A 23,909-nucleotide genomic window follows, 5' to 3' on the forward strand; every position below is an offset into this window, starting at 1 on the left:
CGACCCTTTCTTGCCTCAATACGCCCCCTTTACATACATTACACCTGGCGCAGGTATAATGTGGCGCAGGGGTTTACAAAGTGACGCATCTACCTAGATGCGTCACTTTGTAAATATGACTCAACAAGGTGCATTTTTTACACCACTGGTGCGTCACAAAAAGTGACGCACCGGCGGCGTAAAAGTGACGCATGGCCTCATAAATGAGGCCTTCAGTCTTCTACTCATGCGTCATATTTAATGTATGACGCATTATGTCGCAAGGAGTTACAGATATGTCAGTATTTCTGACGTATCTGTAAGCGCAAAAGTGATGCATTGCTGGAGTGTGTCACAAAAATGACGCTACTCCAGCAATGCATCCTTTCACATGGGGCCAGCCCCATGTAAAAGGGCCTGCGTCAGTCTTACGCCTGCTCTGAGGCAGGCGCAAGATTTTGACGCAACGGTGTCCTAAAAGTGACTTAGTGAAATCTCATAGATTTCACTGCGTCACTTCTGTGACCCTTTCTTGCGTCAATACGCACCCTTTGCATACATTACACCTGGCGCAGGTATAATGTGGCGCAGAGGTTTACAAAGTGACGCATCTACCGAGATGCGGCACTTTGTAAATATGACTCAACAAGGTGCATTTTTTACAGCACTGGTGCATCCCAAAAAGTGACGCACCGGCGGCGTAAAAGTGACGCATGGCCTCATAAATGAGGCCTTCAGTCTTCTACTCATGCATCATATTTAATGTATGACGCATTATGTCGCAAGGAGTTACAGATACGTTAGTATTTCTGACGTATCTGTAAGCACAAAAGTGATGCATTGCTGGAGTGTGTCACAAAAGTGACGCAACTCCAGCAATGCATCCTTTCACACGGGGCCAGCCCCATGTGAAAGGGCCTGCGTCACTCTTACGCTTGCTGTGAGGCAGGCGCAAGATTTTGACGCAATGGTGTCCTAAAAGTGACACAGTGAAATCTCATAGATTTCACTGCGTCACTTCTACGACCCTTTCTTGCGTCAATACGCTCCCTTTGCATACATTACACCTGGCGCGGGTATAATGTGGTGCAGGGGTTTACAAAGTGACGCATCTACCTAGATGCGTCACTTTGTAAATATGACTCAACAAGGTGCATTTTTTACACCACTGGTGCGTCACAAAAAGTGAAGATATAACAATAAAACCTGGGGACAAGGGGGGGAGTGTGGTGATTCTTAACACTAAAGATTATAATTCTAAGATTCACTCCCTCTTGGATAATAAATTACACTATAGAAGGTCCAATTTAGGAGAATGGAACAGACTCAAAAAGAAAGTAAGAGAGATAGTAACTTTAGCAAAAGAAGATTCTGTCATATGTGAAGAAGAATTTAGGTTCCTTGTCAACGACCATCCTAAAATACCTGTCCTTTTGGGCTACCGAAAGTCCACAAGGACATGAGGGACCCACCGATGAGGCCTATTGTGTCTGGACTTGATTCAATCACTGAGCCGTTAAGTAAATATGCAGACCATTTAATTCTTCCGCTAGTTGAAAAGTTACTGTCTTACATTAAAGACACTACGGACATGATTTCAAAAGTAGAAGGTCTTGCATTTAATAAGGAAACTCAGTGGTTAGTGTGCTTGGACATCGAGTCCTTGTATACTAACATACCCCAGCAGGACACAATAAATATGATGCGGAATATTTTATGCAATGAAGAGGGGGACCTTACAGCGCAGAACACTTTTATTGTGGAGTGTATTGAGATTGTCTTGATGAATAATATCTTCCTTTTTGATCAAGACTTCTTTTGTCAAATCAAAGGCACGAGCATGGGAGCCACATGTGCTCCCAGCTTAGCATGCCTTTATGTAGGAAAATTTGAGGAGCTACACATCCACAATGAGATTAGCCCCTTCAACGAAAATATTAAACACTGGTCTAGATTTATAGACAATGTGTTTTTTATCTGGGAGGGAAGTGAGAATGACCTTAATGCTTTCCTGATGTGGCTTAATTGTGGTGACCTAAATCTTAAGTTTACAGCCAACAAGAGTCAAGTGGCAGTTGACTTCTTGGATATTAAGATTAAGGCACTGGAATCGAAATTATGCGTGGAACTATTCGTGAAACCATCGGATAGAAACACGCTATTTCACCACACCAGCTATCACCCCAAAAGCCAAAAGGATGGGATTCCTTATAGTCAATTTATAAGGATCCGACGTAATTGCACTGACAGAATAACGTTTGAAAAACATGCAGAAAATCTTAAAGAGAAATTGCTCCAAAGGGGTTACCCAAAAAGACTAATAAGAGAGAGCTATAAGAGAGCTAAATATCAGAATAGGGAAACTCTCTTTGAACCTAAAATTAAGGCTCAACAAAAAGAATCTGACATTGTAATGGTATCGGACTATAACGGCATGAGCTACAAACTCAAAAACCTTATGAACAAGAACTGGTCAATCTTAAACACAGTAGGCCAAAAAACTCTACCAAAACCAACTTTTGCGTATAGAAGAAACAAAACAATTTGCAACTGCTTGGTTCAATCATACAGAGAGCCAAAAAGAGGGTCTCAGCTTAGTATTGATCAGGGCATGCCTATTCGTGGGAATCTGCCATGTGGAACATGCTCTCATTGTAAATCAATTGTGAAATCAGATAAAATTGAACTAAACGGTACTACACATTGGATGAATGAGCACGTGAACTGTAGAACATCCAATGTTGTATATCTGTTAATATGCCCTTGTCAGAAAGGCTACATTGGTGAAACAGGTCGAGAGTTGAGGTTACGCCTAACAGAACATAGATCAGCCCTAAAAAACCACAGGAAGAATGCCCCATTGGCAGAACATTGGATGGCAGAGAACCACAAAGAAGACGATCTTAAACACAGTAGGCCAAAAAACCCTACCAAAACCAACTTTTGCGTATAGAAGAAACAAAACAATTTGCAACTGCTTGGTTCAATCATACAGAGAGCCAAAAAGAGGGTCTCAGCTTAGTATTGATCAGGGCATGCCTATTCGTGGGAATCTGCCATGTGGAACATGCTCTCATTGTAAATCAATTGTGAAATCAGATAAAATTGAACTAAACGGTACTACACATTGGATGAATGAGCACGTGAACTGTAGAACATCCAATGTTGTATATCTGTTAATATGCCCTTGTCAGAAAGGCTACATTGGTGAAACAGGTCGAGAGTTGAGGTTACGCCTAACAGAACATAGATCAGCCCTAAAAAACCACAGGAAGAATGCCCCATTGGCAGAACATTGGATGGCAGAGAACCACAAAGAAGACGATCTGAGATGGTTTATTGTAGAAAAAATCAAGACATCTATGAGAGGAGGGAACACAGAGTCGAGACGAAAACAAAGGGAACAATTCTTTATGTCCAAATTTCAAACATATACCCATGGACTAAACAGCAGGGAGGAATGGGAAAGGATAGTTAGGTAACAATAGCTGCACATCTAACCAGATAGAGTAGATCAATAGTCATAATACCAGCAATAAAAGAACGAAATTGACATTGATAAAAAACCTGAAAGATAAGGACTACATAAAAAATGTATATATATCTATGTGTATATAATTACGTTTGTATTAATAAATATCCACAATGGTCATTATATAAATGCATAAGTTTGGTCCTAATATTAAAACGGGTATTAACCAACACTGGGCTGTGAAAAATCAGTAAAATATAGACATCTGTGATCCATTTGCTTATAAGCACTAATCAAAATTCTTAGTATGATGCTTGTTGCAATAATTGGAATGATAAAATGGGTTGTAAATATAAATAGTTGTAATCAACACACGAGCCCAGGTATATAATCATGCCGTTGGTGATAGTGGGACTCAACTGATTGAACTATAATTTGTGATATTAATTCAATGTTAATTACTGTGAATACTGCAAGTTGCAACAATATGTGATGTAACCAGCTCAAATGGGAATTTAATATGATATTATTGGAGTGTTGTAAGAAAATTCTTTAAAAATTCTTGAAAAAATTCTTAATATCAAAAAAACTGACTGTTTTCTGTATTAATTAAACTGTCAGTCATCCTTGTGACTGTTATATTGCCTAGCAGGTATTGATAAACAGTATATGTTATTCCAACTATGGGCTCCGGGACAACATATTGTACTCTAGATATTAATACAAGAGTGCCACGTATATGTAACATTAGACGTGTGGGCCTCCTATAATAGAAATTCGAGTTAGTTGTCTATCCGTTGTGGACAGATCTGATCCATGCTGTGTTAGAAACTACAAACATGGCGGATGCTTACACATGATGTGATCGGCCCGAAAATAAACTTAATAAGTGTGTAGATACAAATATTTGAACTTATTTAAAAACAAGTGCGAGGCACATAGATATGATTATACAACGCTTAGAGGACGCAACTGGCGATTAATTGAAAAAATATATATTCACATCCAGGCCCCGGTCTTGTGTATGATGAAGTCCGCTCTCTATTCCATTTTTAACTATGAGGGTAAAAACTACTGTCAAAAACTACCAACATGGCGTGGCTGTGGGGTAATTAACGTCCGATCAGTGCCAGCTGCAACCGATCTATTAGTGTGATTAAAGGGACAAGAGATATCAATCAATCAATCAATCATGCCATTTGTATAGCGCACTACTCACCCTGGAGGGTCTCAAGGCGCTTGGGGGGAGGGGTATGCTACTGCTCGAACAGCCAGGTTTTGAGTTGTTTCCTGAAGGCGAGATGGTCCTGGGTCAGCCGAAGGTGGATGGGGAGGGAGTTCCAAGTCTTGGCAGCCAGGTAAGAGAAGGATCTTCCTCCGGCGGTGGCTCTTCGGATGCGTAGTACGGCTGCGAGGGCGAGGCTGGTGGACCGTAGCTGGCGGGTGGGCGTGTAGAAGGTCAGGCGGTCGTTGAGGTACTTGGGGCCCAGGTCGTGGAGAGACTTGTGTGCGTGGGTGAGGAGCCAGAACGTGATCCTCTTGTCGACGGGGAGCCAGTGCAGGTTCCTCAGGTGGCTGGAGATGTGGCTGCGTCGGGGGACATCCAGGATGAGTTGGGCGGAGGCGTTCTGGATGCGCTGGAGTCTTTTCTGTAGCTTGGCTGTGGTTCTGGTGTAGAGGGCGTTTCCGTAGTCCAGTCGGCTGGTGACGAGTGCCTGGGTGACAGTCTTCCTGGTCTCGGTCGGGATCCAGCGGAAGATCTTGCGAAGCATACGCAGGGTGTTGAAGCACGATGAGGAGACGGCATTGACTTGTCTGGTCATCGAGAGGGAGGGGTCCAGGATGAAGCCCAGGTTGCGTGCGTGGTCGGTTGGCTTGGGTGCGGTGCCCAGGGCTGGGGGCCACCAGGATTCGTCCCAGGCGGAGGGCGAAGATCCCAGGATAATGACTTCCGTCTTGTCCGAGTTCAGTTTCAGGCGGCTGTCCTTCATCCACTCGGCGACGTCTTTCATCCCTTCGTGTAGGCAGGTTCCGGCGGTGTCGGGGTCTCTGGTGAGGGAGAGGATCAGCTGGGTGTCGTCGGCGCAAGAGATGATGTTGAGGTTGTGCTGGCGTGCGATGGCTGCGAGAGGTTTCATGTAGATGTTGAAGAGGGTGGGGCTGAGTGAAGATCCTTGCGGGACGCCGCAGATGACTTCGGTGGCCTCGGAGCGAAACGGGGGGAGGCGGACTCTTTGTGTTCTTCCGGCGAGGAACGAGATGATCCACTCCAGTGCCTTCTCTTGGATACCGATGTTGCTGAGGCGCTGGACTAGGGTGCGGTGGCAGACCCTGTCGAACGCAGCGGAGAGGTCCAGGAGGATGAGGGCCACTGTTTCCCCCTTGTCGAGCAGAGTCCGGATGTCGCGGTCTCGGTGCTGTGGTTGGCTCTGAAGCCGGACTGCGAGGGGTCGAGGGATCCGTTCATCTCGAGGAAGGCGGTCAGCTGTCTGTTGACGATCTTCTCGATGACTTTAGCAGGAAAAGGGAGGAGCGAGATGGGGCGGAAGTTTTTGAGATCGGTGGGGTCCGCTGTAGGTTTCTTCAGGAGGGCGCTGATCTCGGCGTGCTTCCAGCTCTCCGGGAAGGTGGCGGTGTTGAAGGAGGCGTTGATGATGTTCCGGAGTTGGGGTGCGATGGTGGAGTCGGCCTTGTTGAAGACGTGGTGTGGGCAGGGGTCGGTCGGTGATCCGGAGTGGATGGTGTTCATCGTGCGGGCTGTGTCTTCGGTGGTCACCGTGGTCCAGGTGCGAAGGGTGGCGGTGGGGGGCGTTGGTTCGACGGTTGGGTGCGTGGGTGGGACGCCGAAGCTGTTGTGGATGTCGGCGATCTTGCGGTGGAAGAACGAGGCGAGGGAGTCGCAGAGGTCTTGTGACGGAGTGATGTCGTTGGTGCCGGTGCTGGGGTTGGAGAACTCCTTGACGATAGTGAAGAGCTCTTTGCTGTCGTGGGCGTTGTTGTCCAGTCGTTCCTTCAGGGATTTCTTCTTGGTGGTGCGGATGAGCTGGTGGTGCTTGCGGGTAGCGTGTTTGAGGGCGGTCATGTTGTCGGTGGTCTGGTCGAGGAGCCAGGCTTTCTCGAGGGTGCGGCAGGTCTTCTTGAAGTCCTTGAGGTCGTCGGTGAACCAGGATGCCTTCTTGCTTCTGGGTCTGCTGGGAGGGTTCTTTAGTGGCGCGAGGTCGTCGGCGCAGGCGGTCAGCCACTGTGTGAAGTTGCGGGCTGCTTCGTTGGGGTCCGTTGTGTTGGCAGGTGGGCTCTGGCTGAGGGAGGTGGTGAGCTGGTCTGCGGTGATCTTGCTCCAATTCCTGTGAGGTACCTGTTGTGGGTGGTGGTGGGTCGTGGATCTTTTGAAGCTGAAGTGGACGCAGCTGTGGTCGGTCCAGTGGAGTCCGGTGGCGTGGCTGAAGGTGATGTACTTGCTGGAAGAGAAGACGGGATCAAGCGTGTGGCCGGCGTAGTGGGTGGGGGTGTTGACCAGTTGCTTGAGTCCAAGGTTGGCGAGGTTTTCCAGCAGGGCAGTGGTGTTGCGGTCCTTGTTGTTCTCCAGGTGGAAGTTGAGGTCCCCGAGGAGGATGTAGTCGGTGGAGGGGAGGGCGTGCGGGCTGATGAAGTCTGTGATGTCTTCGCTGAATTGTGTGCGTGGTCCCGGGGGTCTGTAGGCGAGGGTGCCTCTGAGGGTCGTCTTAGGGTTGGTGTGAATCTGGAAGTGGAGATGTTCGGCTGCGGCGAAGGAGTCGTTGGCGTCGGTCGTGATGCGGATGGTGTTCCTGTGGACGATGGCGATGCCACCTCCGGTCTGGTTGATGCGGTCCCTCCTGATGATCTTGTACCCGTCCGGGATGGCGATGACGATGTCGGGTGCAGAAGAGGCGTTCATCCAGGTTTCCGTGAGGAAGGCGACGTCCGGTGATGTAGCGTCGAGGAGGTTCCAGAGTTCCACGGCGTGTCTGTGGACGGAGCGGGTGTTGATCAGGATGCACTTGAGGTGGTTGCTACTGGTGTTTGTCTTGGCGGGTGCGGGGCAGGTTCGGAGGCAGGTGAACTTGCAGGTGCAGCAGGTGAAGGGTCCGTGGGTGCGTCTCGGGGTGGCTCGGCAGCAGGCGTGGGTCCGGCCGGCATTGAGTGCGTTGAGAGTGGTGGCGTCGTAGGTCAGTCAGGTCGTCTTGCCTCGGCGGGGAGGGCCAGGGGTCCTGGCGCTGGGCGCGGGCCAGGCGCGGACGGGCGCAGACGGGCTTACCTTTGGCACACCTTCAGTGCTCAATCGGCGCTCCCGCTGCGCGCGTCCGCTGCGCGGTCGCTCTGGGAGCGTCATAAGTAAGGAGCTGGGAGGGAGGAGCAGCTGGGTGGCGGGAGCGGGGCGGCGAATGGAATCACAGGGGGGCGGGCCGCAGGGAGGCAGCGGCGGGAAATTCCAAGAAGCAGCGGGCAGCGGGAAATTCCCAGGAGCAGCAGGAAATTCCCAGGAGCAGCGGGAAATTCCCAGGAGCAGCGGGCAGCGAGCGAAGGAATCTGCAGGCAGGAGGCGGCAAAGGCAGGCAGGAGCGGCAGCAGTGAGTGGGGTGACCAAGCCCTGTGGAGGGCTGAGCGGTCACACTCTGTGGTCCCCTACGGTCCCCTTAAGTAAGGAGCCGGGAGGGAGGAGCAGCTAGGTGGCGGAAGCGGGGCGGCGAATGGAATCACAGGGGGGCGGGGCCGCAGGGAGGCAGCGGCTGGAAATTCCAAGAAGCAGCGGGCAGCGGGAAATTCCCAGGAGCAGCGGGAAATTCCCAGGAGCAGCGGGAAATTCCCAGGAGCAGCGGGCAGCGAGCGAAGGAATCTGCAGGCAGGAGGCGGCAAAGGCAGGCAGGAGCGGCAGCAGTGAGTGGGGCGACCAAGCCCTGTGGAGGGCTGAGCGATATGAGTAGAGCTCGCGAGATCAGCGTGATATCGGACTCGGGAGACCAGGGAGACCGGGTAGGCGGACCGCTACGATTTTCACGAGAGGTAAGGCAAACGTACATTGTCGCTTGACATGTATGCGCCCTGAGTCTTAGTTAGTTGAGAAATTGAAATCTCCTAAAAAAGCGGCGATTCTTTATGGGAGCTTTGTCCTAATAGTGATAAAACTGACACTGGATTTGATCAAATAAAATCTATGCCGAATGCTAACTGGCGGTGGGATCGCTTTTACTAGAATAAATAACATTGACTCAGACATGTTTACAGATCGAATAAACAGGTTCTTCTCTAAGGGAATTAGCAAAAGGAGTGATTTAAACAGCCCTGGATATAACGACTACACTTTAAAGTGTGTCAGTTGTCGGACTGCCTTTATTGTAAACAATGGCTCTGACTAATAAAATGTATATGAGAAGGAATATGGGAATAGCTGTACCCGTATTTGTAAACACACTTGTAATACCGTAATACTGTGTGTTGGCCTCAAACCCAGAACTAAAATCGAGGAGGGAAGAGGATACTTTGTAAATAATGAAGATTAGGCAGAATGTCTAGGAACTGTGGATATCACCAAAGGGGAAGGTGTCCCTCACAATGTATATTATATACCTAGATGCTGAAAATCTCCTCAAATTATAAAGAGGAAGGAATCCTGAGACACGTAAAGAGGAGATAAAAGGAAGGAATATCCTCATTCAAACAAGGTCAAGAAGGAATAAACTTGATTTTAAAAGACACACCACGTTTCAAACGAATCGTGTCGCTGACAGGCAATAAGTAAGTGCACATTGGGTGGGATGTCTAAAATAAGAGGATAATTAAGACCCCACCTAAAAATTAAAAATATATATTGTTCTGCACACAGATTTTCTGATGAAATACAGAGGTGAAGACGAGGTCCATTATTTACTGTGACCCCAGGGATATATTTGGTACCCAAATATTTTGAAAATAATGTAAGACCTGTTTATGACCATTTATTTGACCAGCCCGTTAGTAATAAGTAGTCGTTTTCATACACAAGTAGAAATGTATTATTTGTATGTATTTAATTTTAGAAAGAAGAATTGATGTTTTTAACCCATACCGTCCTGAGGAAGGTGTTCTAAAAAAACGAAGCACCGAAACGCGTCGACATACGGATTTTTATATTTTTATTGTAATGATGTATTGTGTTTTATGTGTTGATTTATTTTGAAATTTATATAAATTGAACCAAATATTGAGATATATGGATGTTTGTTTTTTATGAATTGTTAAACGAACCTGTATCTAATTTGAAACCTTTTTAATAAATAGTACTAAGATATATACACTTTTATGTTTTGATTACAATGTTATGCATAGGGCTTTAATTGGTGCTAAAAACTGGTCTAAACAAATGGTGTTTTGAAAAGAAAGTGTTGGTTTATGATTTGTAACACACAGAAAGGAATTTTTTTATTTGATCTTGATATTTCCCGATCCTTTCTGCGTTTATTTGGGAAAACTCTCTCTTTTTTGAGTCGCGTCACAAAAAGTGACGCACCGGCGGCGTAAAAGTGACGCATGGCCTCATAAATGAGGCCTTCAGTCTTCTACTCATGTGTCATATTTAATGTATGACGCATAATGTTGCAAGGAGTTACAGATACGTTAGTATTTCTGACGTATCTGTAAGCGCAAAAGTGATGCATTGCTGGAGTGTGTCACAAAAGTGACGCAACTCCAGCAATGCATCCTTTCACATGGGGCCAGCCCCATGTGAAAGGGCCTGTGTCACTCTTACGCTTGCTGTGAGGCAGGCGCAAGATTTTGACGCAACGGTGTCCTAAAAGTGACGCAGTGAAATCTCATAGATTTCACGGCATCACTTCTATGACCCTTTCTTGCGTCAATACGCCCCCTTTGCATACATTACACCTGACGCAGGTATAATGTGGCGCAGGGGTTTACAAAGTGACGCATCTACCTAGTAAATATGACTCAACAAGGTGCATTTTTTACAGCACTGGTGCGTCACAAAAAGTGACGCACCAGTGGCGTAACAGTGACGCATGGCCTCATAAATGAGGCCTTAAGTCTTCTACTCTTACTTTTTCTTTCACTTTCTCTGTTTCTTCACTGCCTTACTCACCTTGTCTCACACTCATTTGTCTTTATCCAGTCTGTATCTCCACTCTTTCCTAAACATCACTGCTCTTTTCTTACCCTTCCACACCACCGTTCTTTTACTACATTTTCTTCACTTATCCACATTCCCCATGTTCACTCTCCTTCTCCTCACTCTCCTTCCCCACACTCACCTTCTTTCAGTCCACCTACTTCCCTTCCCTTCCCCTCTCGTCCCTTTCTTTGCTTTCTCACTCATTTTCCTCTCCTCTCTCACTGCACTCCACTTCAGTTACTCTTTTTAATTTTTTTAAGAATACAGCTGTTTGATGAGAATTGGAGGTAGTTCTGAAAAGAACTTTTTTTTTCTTCTTTTTTCCTATTTTTTTGAACAAAAAGAGGGAATGGGAAACTGCTCAACAGGAGCAAAAAAAAAATTATCAAAATTTGGGCTGGGGACGGCAGCGGTGGTTCTCTAATGCTCGAACCATGAGCATAACACTTTGTTCCCCATAACAAAGTAGCTGATCACATTTTCTGCATTTAATTACGGCTTCATTAAAAGCAGGCTGAATATTAGGGATCAGCCTTCTGGTCTTCCCCTCACCGATGTAGTTGGTCCTCCGGTTGAAGTAGAGGCACCATCCCTGGGAGCCTATTGTGCCAGAGCCCTGACACTCTCCCGGGCATAGTTCTGGGGATGCCTTCTCTGCATGTGGCGAATCATGGCAGAATTACCGAAACTGTATTTCCTTGTGGGGTCTCCTCTGGAAAGTACAGCGTGGCAGATCTTACATTCCACCTTTGGAGCATTTACTTTCTTACGTCCCTCAGGTATATCAAAAAATTTCCAGATAAAATGCTCCTTAACTCTAGGCTGAGGAACCTCTTCATCTTTAAATCCTTCAGTGTCATCACTGCTGCTGGATGCTCTGGCAGCCATGATATTCCAACAAAGATTAAGCAGCAAAAAGACAGGTCTTGCAGTCACAAAAGTGAAAGAAGAAGTGAAGGAAATGGGTGGGGATTTCATTCTTTGTAAAAAAAACTTTAGCAACCAATGAAAAGAGTTATTTTAAGGTCACATGACTTGATGCGCTTACGCTGCGCGCATTGGAGCGCTTACGGGGGCGCTTACGCGGCGCGAACGTAGGCGCTTCCGGGGGCGCTTACGTGGCGTGCCTGAGTGACGTTTTGATAGCTTTACGGAAATGCAAAATCATTTTCATTTCGTAAATAAAAAAGACTGCTTTTATAAGTATGGGACTAAATGTCTTGCATTATTATTTATTTTTCATACTTTTTTTTTTACGAACGTAGACATAGTGCTCTCGGTGCGCTCTCAGGAGAGCTTACCGGTGCGCGCACCCTGAGCGCTCCAAAACAAAATGGTACTGGTAAGCTTACTGGTGCGCGCACCCTGAGCGCACCAGGAAAAAATGTTAAAAAAAATATATACATTGAACAAATAATTTTTTATTAAAAAAATATATAATTAATACTTATAAAAAACAGCTAATAAAAAAAAATCGTAGGTTACAAAGTCGATATACAAAGGATTTTTTTTTTTAAAAAACAATGAAATTCACTGCAAAAAACATAGGTTACACAATCTTTTTAGTTAGGAATTAGCTTTTAAAAAACCTTTGAAATTCACAAAAAAAAACATAGGTTTCACAATCGTTATAGTTAGGAATTAGCATTTAAAAAACCTTTGAAATTCACTGAAAACACCATAGGTTTCACACTCGTTATAGTTAGGAATTAGCATTTAAAAAACCTTTCAAATTCACTGAAAAAACCATAGGTTTCACACCAGTTATAGTTAGCTGAACATTTTACTCATACAAAACCATTGAAATTCCCACGTTATAGTTAGTTGGACTCACTATAACTCGCGCGCCCGCAATCCACTGCTGATGATGTCACATATTACATCATTCATGACATGGTCAGTGACATCACTGATGATATCACTGATGACATCTCAAATGACATCACTGATGACATCACTGATGACATCTCAAATTACATCACTGATGACATCACTGGTAACATCATCCATGTGATAATACGATGCACCTCCTCACACTCTAATCTAACCTTTGCTACACCCAGCGTAAAATACGAACTACCATTCCTGAAATTATTGACACACCAATACCCGTAACTACATACGCACTCACTGATTACTAGGTCTACACACACATCCACTCATTCACCCATACAATCACTCATACATACAGTCACTCATCAATAGAACACTTTTATATCCACTCATACACCTATACAAACACTCACACGCTGACACTCATCCACAGAGTTACTCACACACCTAGTCAGTTATGCAAAGAATCAATCACACTCCCATTTCCTCAACTACACAGTTTTACACACTAAACCTTACTTATTCAAACATATACTAACACATACTTACTCTCTTTTACAATCACTGATACAAGTACACATTGATCCATACAGTCACTTACGCAATCACAGGCTCTCATGTATAGTCATTTATATATGCCAACTCTCACATGCACTGTGTTTTACATATGTACTTACTTGGACATGGAGCACTGAGATAGCCATTCACTTACCAACACACCCATGCACACAGTCAACCACCCATACAGCTCTTTACACATGCACTCTTTAACCCATATACCAAGTGAATCAACTGCTCACAGATATATGCACAGAGTCACACACCTCCCAGCCACCCACACACACTCACCCTCACATACAAATATTTGGGCAACCAATCAATAACCTATATAACCACTCATATAGTTACTGATCAACACATGCAGCAGCTTACACAACAACAGACATACTGATGCACACATTCAGACAGTTTAGTTACTAACCAATGCATTCAGTAAGACACATTTAATCACTCACTCATACAGTCAGTCACGCACCTACTAAATCCTTCATCCAGACACTCATACATACACTCATTCTTCAATATATAAAACATATTTTTACTTTTCAGAAACACACATTCACTGGATGATGTCACCAGTGATGTCATCAGTGATGTCATTTGAGATGTCATCAGTGATGTCATCAGTGATTTCACTGACCATGTCATGAATGATGTAATATGTGACATCATCAGCAGTGGATTGCGGGCATGCGAGTTATAGTGAGTCCAACTAACTATAACGTGGGAATTTCAATGGTTTTGTATGAGTAAAATGTTCAGCTAACTATAACTGGTGTGAAACCTATGGTTTTTTCAGTGAATATATATATATATATATATTCACTGAAAAAACCATAGGTTATAGACCATATATAGTTAGGAATTAGCATTTAAAAAACCTTTTTTTACTCACACAAAACCATTGAAATTCCATATATAGTTAGTAGTACTAACTATATATCGCGCACTCGCAATCCACTGCTGATCATGTCACATATTACATCATTCATGACATGGTCAGTGACATCACTGATGACATCACTGATGACATCTCAAATGACATCACTGATGACATCACTGATGACATCTCAAATGACATCACTGATGACATCACTGATGACAACATCCAGTGACTGTGTATTTCTGTAAAGTTAAAATATGTCTTACATATTGAAGAATGAGTGGATGTAGAAGTGTCTGGATGAAGGATTTAGTAGGTGCATGACTGACTGTATGAGTGAGTGGTTAAATGTGTCTCACTGAGTGCATGGGTTAGTGACTGAACTGTCTTAATTTGTGCATCATTATGTTTGTTGTTCTGTAAACTGCTGCATGTGTTCATCAGTAGCTATATGAGTAAGTATATGGGTATTGATTGGTTGCTCAAGTATTTGTATGGGAGACTGAGTGTGTGTGTGGGTGGCTGGGAGGTGTATGACTCTGTGCATTGGTGAGTGAATGGATATCTCAGTGCTACATGTCAAAGTAAGTACATATGTAAAACACAGTACATGTGAGAGTTGGCATATATAAATAACTGTGCATAAGAGACAGTGAATGTGTGAGTGGCTGTATGGATGATTGTGAACTTGTATCAGGGATTGTAAAAGAGAGTAAATATGTGTTAGTATATGTTTGAATAAGTAAGGTGTGTATAACTGTATAGTTGAGGAAATGGAGGTGTGATTGATTCTTTGCATGACTGACTAGGTGTGTAAGTAACTCCATGGATGAGTGACAGTCTATGAGTGTCTGTTTACACTGAGTGTATCTAAGGTTATATTAGAGTCTGAAGAGGTTCATCGTATTATCACATGAATGATGTCATCAGTGATGTGATCAGTAATGTCAAATGAGATGTCATCAGTGATGTCATCAGTGATGTCATTTGAGATGTCATCAGTGATGTCATTTGAGATGTCATCAGTGATGTCATCAGTGATGTCACTGACCATGTCATGAATGATGTAATATGTGACATGATCAGCAGTGGATTGCGGGTGCGCGATATATAGTTAGTACTACTAACTATATATGGAATTTCAATGGTTTTGTGTGAGTAAAAAAAGGTTTTTTAAATGCTAATTCCTAACTATATATGGTCTATAACCTATGGTTTTTTCAGTGAATTTTCAAGGTTTTGTAAATGCTAATTCCTAACTATATATGGTCTATAACCTATGGTTTTTTCAGTGAATTTTCAAGGTTTTGTAAATGCTAATTCCTAACTATATATGGTCTATAACCTATGGTTTTTTGAGTGAATTTTCAAGGTTTTGTAAATGCTAATTCCTAACTATATATTGTCTCTAACCTATGTTTTTTTTCAGTGAATTTCAATGGTTTTTTAATAGCAAATATCATAAGCTGTCGAATGTCAAGTACGTGGTAAGAAAAAACATTTTCGTGTTTATGCACACTGATCTGCTTTGAATGCCCCCCCCCCCTCATTTCTATTAGGAGTACTCTCTCTTTGCAGATAGTGAAGGGTAGTTAACACAGGCCTTTGCCCCCGTTGTAATCCGTCGTGCCTGCTTCTCTCTCCATTTGATTGATTGTTATCCAAGCATTTACTGTTTTAGAATTGGTTCTCTTTGGTTCATTCTCTATTTACAAACAAGCACAGAGTCGCAATACTCTGTTTAGTCTTTGCAGATAGCGAAAAATCGTGTAAAAAAACAAAAGGAATTGAGCAAAATCAGTAGGCCACTAATGGGATCTCTTTTTGACCTCGCTAAAATAGAAACATTAGGAACAACCCCTCATGACAAATACGAAACTAGTGAGATGAACTGAACTCCACACCATGATGGCTGCAAGACAGCTCGGCTCCGCCACCCACCCCGCCCAAAATAACGATAAACTCTATGCAAATATATACAACACACCAGCAAAGTAACAGGGTAAAACATTTTATTAAACAACTATTTACATAACTATTTTAAACTTTTTGTTGCCCGATCCGGCTAGCTCAATCGATCGAGCATGAAACTCATACACTCTGATGATTCAAAGTTTTGAAGAGTGCTTGTAACACTGTCTGAAGCCTATTTGCACTTGCTTCATCTTCACTATTCTAAAAGTAAGTGGGGGCTGTTTGAGTACGTTACTGCATTTGTAAACAATGTGATGCGGTGCCACCCTGAACCGCTTAACGGAGGCCCCCGAGGGACAGTGTGATGGCGCGGACTCGGAGGGGGCGCTTGGCTCCGGCCCCCTCCCCAAGTCGTGTTCTCCTGGTGTTGCCTGAGATCGCCCCCGACATAGGTGGCCGGCTCCCGGGATCAAGCGGAACTTTTTGCCTTTTGGTAACTCTTGCATTCTTGACCTTGTCCCACAATCCGTTTCACCTAAAGACACGCTGTAGTGGGGCGCCCCTTTACCATTTCAGTTGCCATTCCGCCCGCTTTTGCTACACTGTGCCTCTTCCGCTATTCAGCTGTTTACCGCCCGCTCTTTCGACTACAACGTCTCGCTCACCATGTAGTTGAGTTGCTCCCGCTCTTGCGGTGCAGCGATAGGCGGCTGCCACAGGACTCTCAAAATGGCGGCCGGCTCTTCAGATTTGGGCGTGGTCCACTAAAATGGCCCTGCGACACCTTGGAACTCGGACGCTTGTCTGCTAGAGCTTGGGCTCCATTCTCGAAAGCGTCCCCTCAGCCTTGAAGATTCTACAAAAGTCTTGGGGGCCCCCGACTCCCGCAGGCTTCTGGTGGGGAGCGGCTAGCATGATTGCTCGTGGAATGGCCACGACGGAGCTACGAAATGGTGGTGCTCTCATGCTAACGCCAGCTTCAGTCTGAAACATCCAGAAACTCTGTAGACTACCAATTCGATCAGTTCCGGTAGCGCCCCAACGTGACCCGGTAGAGAAGAACTTGCCCTCCCCTCTTTGACTGATGGTTCTTGTTGCCTGTCCCTTCTGTTGTCATTTAACAGAACTATTTAGCCTGCTGAAAGGGGTTGTGTTCCGACCGCTGGTTGGTGGAGACATTTTGACTATATTCTGGACCTGCGTTGTCGCGTAATGCGTCATATGACGCGCCGCGTTAGCGCATCCGGAAGTGATCCGGCGCGCAGCGCGTAACGTAAGCATAACAGATCATGTAACTTGTTAATAAAACTTTTCATTGGTTCATTTTACTTTTCTTATTCTAATGATGAAAGGCTTGGTCATATGACCTAAAAATTACGCTTTTTATTACTTTCGAACATTATTTTTTCTTAAACATATGTTATAATGTTCCAGGCTAATGTACTTTCCCGGAAAATTTACAACTGTCCTGCAAGTAAAATATATTCCTTTTTCGAGAAAAAGGGCGTTTCTTCGTCCCATGACGGAGCCGTTGAGCAAAAGAGGGTCGGCCTGCTGTCTTAGTCGCCGATACGCCAGAATATCAGATTCTTATCGATCACTTTATGTTGCAGGAGTAGAAAATACAACAACCCTTGACCATTTATCTTTACTGCGTTCCTGCGTATTATACCTTTTACCCTTCATGTAATTCGAATGCTTTATTTCACTTGCCTTTTACTGATTCTAAAACAGTGACTATTATTAAAAACTTTACCAATGTAAATACTACTACCATGTTTTCTTTTAAAAACCTTTATTGTGAAAATGTCAGTATACAAATACGGGCCTATAACCACGTGGGCCGGCCACGGAGCAAACTGTAATCGTATATGATGAGTAGACATTTACACTGTAGAGGAACGTAACGGGCGGGCCATTAGGTTGCAAGAACTAAGGTGTCTAACAGTTGCGGAATCGGTGGACGTACATTTTATAATTAAAATACGACAGGGCCAGTTACAATAAAATTATCTAGATATACATTTGCGGGCAAGTACCATGGGTGACGTTAATTCGAACTTTCAATAGTACAGTAATCAATAACACATCAGAACTTAATATCAATAGGGATGTCGAAATATTCAATCAATTCTCGTCCCCGCCCGCCATGTGCTTTAAAACTGCATACGTATCTCGTGATTTCAAGGTTCTGCAACCAGTACACAACAACGAGTTACGAGTCCCATTTATTCCGGTGCCATTTTGGGCGAGGACGGGCAGGTCCAGGATATAGTCAAAATGTCTCTACCAACCATCGACTATGATGATGTTCAAATGCTGTATTTATTAGAGTAACACTCATCTGTCCACATGAAAATAATTTGCCACAATCTAAACATGTCATTTTAATCTTTCCAAAGTTCTTCTAAATATTTGGGACCGTTTCCCTTGCCTCTGATGCTGTCAGTGCCAGTTCTTTGATGAATGTACTGGCAGGTCGGGGGTTCTCCTCCAAATCTCTCTTTTATGCAGCACTATAATTAATCGGTGCCACCTCTTCATATGACGATGCATGGTATAGTTACCATAACTATATTTTTTTTTCGGTTCCTCTGGAGAGTACATCGTGGCAGATGAAGCGTGTAACGTACCGGGAATTTACCTTTTTTGCATGTAGAGGAAAGGAGCGTCCGAGTTCTAAGGTGTCCCAGGGCCATTTTAGTGGACCAGGCCCAAATCCAAAGGACAGGCCGCCATTTTGAGAGTCCTGTTGCAGCCGCCTGTCGCTGTAGCATCAAGAGCGGCCGAAACTCAGCTGAATGGCAACTGAAACGGTAAAGGGGCGCCCCACTACAGCAGACGAACCTCCACCTGGCAAGGCCCGTTCACGCCGCCTCCCCCCCCCTTCGGGCACCCCACGCCGTTATTCGGAGCAGGATTGTAGGATGGCCACACCAATGCGGCAACTTACTAGACACCACCTCGGTGCCAACCGAATCTCAGCGCCTTGTGGTGTCTTCTATTCAGAAAACATTGTTGTGCTGCCTTCGACCTATTCGCCGCAAGTGCGCACGCAACTCAGCTGCATAGCTTGCTAGACACCACCTCGGTGCCATCCGGATCTTGGCGCGTTGTGCTGCCTTCGGCCTATTCGCACATCGGTCCGCTACTGACGCCACCTCACAGGCCAACGGGGCGCCCCACGCCGACTTTCAGCATTGTAGGATGGCCACACCAGTACGGCAACTTGCTAGACACCACCTCGGTGCCATCCGAATCTTGGCGCGTTGTGCTGCCTTCGGCCTATTCGCACATCGGTCCGCTACTGACGCTGCCTCACGTGCCAACGGATTTTCTACGCTTTTTATACCCTATGCCGCATAACAGGTCATGTGACTTGTTTATAAAACTTTTCATTGGTTCATTTTACTTTTGGTTTCCTAATGATGGAAGGCTTGATCATATGACCTAAAAATAACACTTTTCATTGGATGAAAACTTTTTTTTTTCCCAAACGATGAAAGCCCCACCTTGTTTCTGGATGTTTCAGACTGAAGCTGGCGTCAGCATGAAAGCACCACCATCTCGTGGCTCCGTCGTGGTCATTCCGCGAGCAATCATGGCAGCCGCTACCCACCGGAAGCCTGCAGGAGTCGGGGGCCCCCAAGACTTTTGTACAATCCTCAAGGCTGAGGGAACGCTTTTGAGAATGGGGTCCAAGACCTAGCAGACTAGCGTCCAATTTCCAAGGTGTCCCAGGGCCATTTCAGTGGACCACGCCCAAATCTGAAGAGCCGGCCGCCATTTTGAGAGTCCTGTGGCAGCCGCCTATCGCTGCACCGCAAGAGTGGGCGCAACTCAGCTGAATGGCGGATTTTGACACAGTGGACCAAAAGCGGACGGAATGGCAACTGAAACGGTAAAGGGGCGCCCCACTACAGCAGACGAGCCTCCACCTGGGGAGGCCCGTTCACGCCACCTCACCCCCCCCCCCCGGGGCGCCCCACGCCGTTATTCGGAGGGCGGCAACTTACTGGACATCACCTTGGTGCCATCGTTCTGCTGCCTTGGAACTATTCGCACAACAGACCGCTACTGATGACCCACCCCCCGCGACGCCCCACGCCGGATACCGAAATCAGTGCGGCACCCAGGCAACATCACCTGGGTGCCGTCCAGAAATCTGGACGTTGTGCTGCGTTGGGACTATTCGCACAACCGACCGCTACTTCCTTCTTTTTCCCTAAAAATGTTTAAATGTTTTTACTGTTTTTGTTTTGTTGTATATATTTATAAGTTATTAAAGTTTTATAATCCTACTACTTTGTTGGAGTGCTATATATTTTTAACGTGACACATAATTGTAAAAACTTTGATGTACAAAGCGGCATCCCTGGAATCTTCCGCTTCAGGCTCGGTCCCCTCCCCAATCACAATACAGAATGGTTTTCAGATAGTAGGAACGCGTGTGGTGTGACGGATCTCATCGGGTGTGGGCCTTGATCTACTATAACTCCTTTGAAGAGGGGTGATTCTTTACAGCTGGGGCCATAAACTACATCTGCAGGGCTAGCTGATAGCCTGGGACTGGCCTGGACAATCGGACACAGAGGAAGAGGAGTGTCAGAGGGTGCGGTAGTGAATAGGGCGAAAGGGAGGTGTCGGACAGGCACAGATTGTGATTCTCAGGGAAGAGATGGGGGGAGGTTTATTGCCCATGCGTAAGACAGAGAGCAGGGGTGACCAGTGCCTGGGGGAGATGCTTGCGAGGGTGGGGAGCCATGCTAAGGATCGACAGCGTGCAGAGAGTGGGTCTGGTCAAGGCATCTAAAATGGCTGCCGTGCACGACAAAAGTGTGGCATTTGAAAAAAGGCAAGATGGCGCAGACAATGTTTATCAACACTTCCTGATTTCCTTCGAATCGAACGTTAACAGACGTTATCTCTACCACACTACCGGTCCCCCTGGGCTTAAACGCCGAGATGGTAGGGACTGCATCCCGTGGAGATAGGCCGAGACGTCACTCAGCAGAAAAAAAAGAAAAAAAAAGTCTATAAACATACAATAAGTTAAAAGTCAATCATTCTTGTTTCCTTGTAGTACGCTCCCCAGGCCCGCGGGGCCCTTTTAAAACCTCCACATCAAACCTAGGGGGTCAGGGAGGATCTACTATGCCCCCTTATGGTCATTTGCCCCTTCGCTTTGGCCTCCTCTTGTCTCTCGATCCTACCGAGAGACAAGATGGCGGCCGCTACGGACTGTTTGGAATGTTTACAGACGCCGGAGAACCATCCGGTCCGCTGTTACAGATATATATCTTTTTTTGAACGTTAATTTCTCAAAATCCACTGGAGCACATATATTGAGACCTAGCAAAGGCACATCGGGCTACCAGTCCCTACAATTTTGCCAAGTTTCGTGCAAATCCATTCAGCCGTTCGGGCTAAAAGTGAGGCCAACCGCCCTATGGAAATTAACATTGGAAAAACGCGTTTTGGGACCCCCCTTTTTTCTCGGCCCCCCCTTGACGAACCCCCCCAGGGGCTGCTCAGAAACAAAATGTTCCATTTTCCTGAAAATTTCTGCCAATTCCGTCCACAAACGCCAAAGTTATTAGACATAGAATTTTCAAAAATCCTTACAATCACTTCGCTACAACCTCATAAATTAAAAATAAAAATGAATAATGTCTCAAACAATTTTTGATTTCTAAATATAAATGCATTCTTCTGAATTTTCATAATTTGAAAGAACTAGTAACATGTCCTCATCAGGAATTTCCTCTTCAATCATCTCATCAGGAATCTCCTCATGAAAAGTCTGCAATGATGATTCTTGTAGCTCTATAGTCTCCAAACATTCGATAAATTCGCCGTCAAGAGATTGATCAAAAAAATCATTCAAGTCATCTCCTCCTTGTGACAATATTTCATTATTGGTGCTGTCAATTTCAATAAATGTAGTGGATAATTCAAAAGAAATTGCCACGGTCTCTTCATTGTGATCCATTTTATTTTGAAATTTCTTGCTGTAAATTGCAGAAAAAAATAATCACTTTCATTTATCGTTTTTAGTAATACATAATATAAAACTAACTTTATCAAGTATTTAGTATAACAGAAGGACTGTAAATAAATAACAGAAAACATTTTTCAAATTATCTTAAAGTGTACAACATAGTTCCCCTTACAAATTAACAACTCACCTTTTTGAAAGTAGGACAAGCGTTAGTACTGTGTAAATCAAACACCAGAAATTGAGCACCAAAAATTCCTCACAAATGTACCTCAGACAGTAGTATCACAAAATGGCTGTGGTTTCCTCTCATTTTAGATATATACATAACCAATTAACTTTCATCACACACAAATACAAAACCAAAGTAACATTTTAATTGGTTCTAAATTTCAACACTTTCAAATGTGTTTTCCCCATATATACATAACCAATTAACTTTCATCACACACAAATACAAAACCAAAGTAACATTTTAATTGGTTCTAAATTTCAACACTTTCAAATGTGTTTTCCCCATGCAATTTTCCATAGGACATTTAGATACGTCTACAGCCTGAATGGCTGAACGGAATTACACCAAACTTGGCAAAATGGTACATCAAACCTAGGGGGTCAGGGAGGATCTACTATGCCCCCTTATGGTCATTTGCCCCTTCGCTTTGGCCTCCTCTTGTCTCTCGATCCTACCGAGAGACAAGATGGCGGCCGCTACGGACTGTTTGGAATGTTTACAGACGCCGGAGAACCAATCAGCTTCGCTTCACAAAGCTCCGTAACGCGAAAAGTACACGAAGTGGAGCGCTGCCCGGTCCGCTGTCACAGATATATATCTTTTGTTGAACGTTAATTTCTCAAAATCCACTGGAGCACATATATTGAGACATAGCAAAGGCACATCGGGCTACCAGTACCTACAATTTTGCCAAGTTTCGTGCAAATCCATTCAGCCGTTCGATTCTTATTATTTTTTTTTTTTTTTTTGCCCCGCGGGGCCCTTTTAAAACCTCCACATCAAACCTAGGGGGTCAGGGAGGATCTACTATGCCCCCTTATGGTCATTTGCCCCTTCGCTTTGGCCTCCTCTTGTCTCTCGATCCTACCGAGAGACAAGATGGCGGCCGCTACGGACTGTTTGGAATGTTTACAGACGCCGGAGAACCAATCAGCTTCGCTTCACAAAGCTCCGTAACGCGAAAAGTACGCGAACCAGAGCGCTGCCCGGTCCGCTGTTACAGATATATATCTTTTTTTGAACGTTAATTTCTCAAAATCCACTGGAGCACATATATTGAGACCTAGCAAAGGCACATCGGGCTACCAGTCCCTACAATTTTGCCAAGTTTCGTGCAAATCCATTCAGCCGTTCGGGCTAAAAGTGAGGCCAACCGCCCTACGGAAATTAACATTGGAAAAACGCGTTTTGGGACCCCCCTTTTTTCTCGGCCCCCCCTTGACGAACCCCCCCCAAATTTCCAGGGGCTGCTCAGAAACAAAATGTTCAATTTTCCTGAAAATTTCTGCCAATTCCGTCCACAAACGCCAAAGTTATTAGACATAGAATTTTCAAAAATCCCATAGAGAAAAAATCCTAACTATATATACCTACTGGCGACCGCCAGTAGGTAATATATATATATATATCCGATAACCACTCTCTACGTGATTGATATCCATGCCAAAGAAGACGAGAGAGACGGACTCTTGAATTCAACAGCAGCTGCTGTAATTTTGTTTGTTTTTTCTTTCTTTCAAGTGCATTGCTGTGCCCTCCACCAAACGCGTTTCGGCGATCCCGGTCGCCTTGCTCGCTGGTCAGTTAGTGCTCACACCCCCTCTATGTTTTAAACTCAGTACTGCCAATCCCTGGTCGCCATCCATTTGATAAACACTGTCAACAGACTAAAGCAGGCATAGACACTTGGGGTACACATCATAAAAGACAGACTCCCTTATTCGCGACTTGTCTTAAAAAACATCACATGCTGTTCTGTCATGATTAAAACACATCTTATGGAATATGTATATACATAGCAAAATATAAATACATATAAATCAGTGCTTTAAACAAAACGACAATATCAAGTAGCCTATAGAATTGATATTGACAATGATTTTCTGTACATTTAACCCCATCATACAAAAT

This window comes from Lissotriton helveticus, chromosome 6 (assembly GCF_964261635.1).
Source record: "Lissotriton helveticus chromosome 6, aLisHel1.1, whole genome shotgun sequence".
Classification (NCBI taxonomy): domain Eukaryota; kingdom Metazoa; phylum Chordata; class Amphibia; order Caudata; family Salamandridae; genus Lissotriton; species Lissotriton helveticus.